General features: G+C 40.4%; 1 long non-coding RNA gene across 1 annotated transcript; it reads right to left on the reverse strand.

Annotated features, from left to right (window-relative positions):
- Positions 1–402: 402 nt before the first annotated feature.
- LOC311267964 lies at positions 403–1,981 on the reverse strand. Its single transcript, XR_014623898.1, has 4 exons — positions 1,902–1,981; positions 1,677–1,800; positions 1,202–1,282; positions 403–826 (listed from the first exon to the last, which is right to left on the reverse strand). It is a non-coding gene; the product is annotated as an uncharacterized lncRNA (long non-coding RNA).
- Between the last annotated feature and the right edge of the window lie 1,555 nt (positions 1,982–3,536).

A 3,536-nucleotide genomic window follows, 5' to 3' on the forward strand; every position in this document is an offset into this window, starting at 1 on the left:
TTACCTTTTAACATGATGCATTACATTATCTCAGCTGGCGATCAAAAGTATATTCTGACAGATTTTATTGGGAATTTGTCGGCCGTGTTAGGGGTAGGTTCTGGTAAGAACTAAATATTTTTAATCCAAATTATGTTTTTTGGGGGTTTTTTCCCCCCCGGTAAAAATCTATTTATTCAAGTTACACAAACAATACACATACATGAACTGTATATGTCAAAAGTAAAATACTTGAATGCAAAGAAATCATGTACCGGTATTTCAAGTATAAAACGAAAACATACACTTTTAAACAAGAGTAAACAAGCAAGCAATGCGAATCAGAGCGCATAAAGGAAGGAAAAAATTCAAGTGTCAGAAACAAAATTTCCATTCATTCAAATGATGGCGACCAAAATGACTCATCACCACTTTCCTTCGTACGAAAAGTGTTCTCACTAGCGACAAGTCAACACAACCAATTATACAGTCAACTGATCACAAGGAGCAGGTGTCAGTTTCAGATTCAGCTGTGTTCTAAGTCATTTCCCGCCCTCTTAAATGTCAGATATTTCTGTTTCCACAGACTAATTTCTCCAGGCCCATCTTCATGAGATGCCCCTTCAGATGATGCTACACAATATGGAAAAATACCATATTTTGACAACCATATAAACGTACAGGCAAAAAACAAAACAAAAAAAAAGCAATGTTTCAGATCTTCTTCTAGTATTATTATAGCATTACCTCCATATGTTGATTGTCTGTCTCTAGCAGTGGATCTCTGAATAGTTTTAATCCTCCAGGCCAAGTACCCAGTGCCACTCTCGCCATCATAATAATGCTCCTGGGGGAGTGAAAGGATAACAAAAACAGACACTCCATTAATGAGATTTTTTTTAAAGTTAAGGTGCTTCCAGGTAATTTTGGACACAACAAAAAAGAGTGACATTTTGAATATGAATCCACCACTCCTCCCTCTCTGCTCCCTCATCCTTCCTGTAGCCCCACCCTCTAACACATTTTTGAAAAAGACTGGGATGAAGAAAACACCATCTCAGCCATAGTTCCACAACTGCAACGTGAAAAGACTCATGTATGCAGAGCAATTATATCACATTTTTTTAACCAAAAAGTATCTTTAAAAGTATGCTCTGGTAGAAATGAAAATGTTTAAATGTAGCATTTAACATTATCACAGCCATTATAGTGTGTGACTTACATAACCGGTCCTGGAGAATGGATCACTGAGGTAGGGGAATAAGCTCACAATTCCTCTTTCACCTGTCTGGGTGGTGATGTACTGCAAGATTTAAAAAAGTAAAGATTTCTTATATGCACTGGATTTAACAAAGATTTGAATTTAATCTAAAAGCTACATTGAGTCATTTAAAAACTATTTACAAATCACCCATTCTTCTCCGTCATGTCAGCTGCCAGTATGTTCACCATTTTTCCTTCTCATATTCATTTATTATGTGTTCCCCACCAGGTTTCTTGGTAAGAATGGATTCCACCAACTTCAAACAACGAGCAAAACAATTCAGCAAGTTGAGAATACGTCCCAATAATAAGTAGGGATTAAAAAAAATATATCTTAAAAACAAATGGCTATTAAAATAACACTATTCTTTATTTTGGCCTAGGTGGCCTAAAAATAATTCCTGTTGCTCTGGTGTATGTGTGTAAATTCTTACGTGCTTGGCTTGTGTGTCCAGCCTCTGCCGTTTACCAGAAGGACTCTCTGAAAGGGTGTCTGTATCTTGAGAATCAGACGAATCAGTTCAGACTGCTCAGGAGATGGTACCATGGAGACAGATTCTGACCAAGATAGAAGCAGATGGAAGGAAAAATATTAACCACAAGGAACTAGCATGTCCATTAATACTGTTATATAAATTACAAATGTAACTGAGACAAACCAGTGTCATATTTGATGGTTAACACTCCAGCTGAGGGATCCTTAACTACATCCTCAAATACATCGTCATCCAACTCAACAACCTTCACACCTTCTGTCACAGCTGCCACACCAAACGTTGCAAATGCTACAGGAAAAGACAAATGTCCAAGGGGATAATATCTAATATCCATGAGGCCGGGTGGAGCAGCTGCGGGTGCATATCTTTGTGGTAGTTGCAAATATTCAAACAAAAGCTTCTGGTTGCAGATGCAGATCAGATTGTGTGAAGGCAGCAGGTCTTGTGGAAGAGACAACAAAAAAACACATGTTAGAGTGAGTTCAAATGAATGAGAGAATGAGAATGATGTCTGCACAATTACTGTCTGGTAAAACTAACACAAGTACTAAGTCTGTGTGGTAGGCTCTCAGAGACCAGAGTCCTGACATCAGGCATAATACACAGAACAATGGCATGTTAATATTGTCAAACAATATCATGACCTGCTCTGACTGGACGCTGGTTACATATTGCTCAGCCATGAGGAACAGATGATTGGAGATTCAGATCAGAGAGGTTGTAGGCAGCAGGACATGTGGGACAGAGGGGGGAAAAAAACACATGTTAAACATCTGCAGCAGATGCAGAGTGAGGCAGGTAGAGAGAGCACCTGAGTCCTGATATCATACTGTCAGACAATATCAATACTTGCCTTGACTGGGAGATGGTTCCAGACTCCTCAGCAATGATACTGTTGGAAATGCAGATCAGAGTGAGTGCAGGCAGATGCAGGGCAGGCTACTTTTCAGAGAGGCAGGGAGAAGATTCACAGTTCACTGGCTTTGGAGGTGAAGATCGAGGCATCAGAGCTGGCCAAGACAATTCAGTTACATTTCACCGGGTCTGGGACATGCAACAGAATGTCTGCAGGCCGATGCCCAGCAGGCTATGGTAGCCAGTCGAGCTCTCCACCCTCTCCACCAAAAGATTTTCTTTTCAGTCCATAGTCAAACAGAACTTCCTCACCCTTACATCCCTTTCCTCTCCATCCATTTCCACACTGACGTACTTTGGCTTGATGTTGGCATTACTTTTAGAATGATTGATCAACCTGCCGATAGTCTGGATCTTAGGGTGGCATTCACATCTGTCTGAGTGGGCGTCAATGCACATTGACTGTTCTTTTTTATTTTTGAAAAAGAAGACATACCCAGTCTCCCTGGCAGTGGTGTTCTTGTGTACTTTCTGGCCCTCACTGAATGTGACAACAGGTCCATGGTAGTCACAGAGCACCTCGTCAGCCTGAAATCTGCGGGTCGTAATGATCCCTCTGCCCTCCCCTCCAATTCTTTGATGTGAAGTCCTCTCCAAGTCTGTGTTTTAACCAGTGTCTGTATCAGTTTGCTGTCCATGATACGGTCCTCAGATCCAGATGGTGCCCACTTCTGAAGAATTTCATCGCAGTTGGCAGCCGTAATCTTCCATCCCTGCTTTCTCGTCCAAGCTTGGAGCCGCTCTTTTGTTGGCTTTCGCTGACTGAAGAGTGCTGTCAAAATAAATAACAAAAGTTTTGTTAGTCATGAATACAATAATTGAAAACTTTGAACCATGCAATCATTTTTACTTGAAAATAATGTTAAATATGGTCAGAAAATA

This window comes from Pagrus pagrus (genome assembly GCF_965226575.1).
Source record: "Pagrus pagrus genome assembly, chromosome: 13".
Taxonomy (NCBI): domain Eukaryota; kingdom Metazoa; phylum Chordata; class Actinopteri; order Spariformes; family Sparidae; genus Pagrus; species Pagrus pagrus.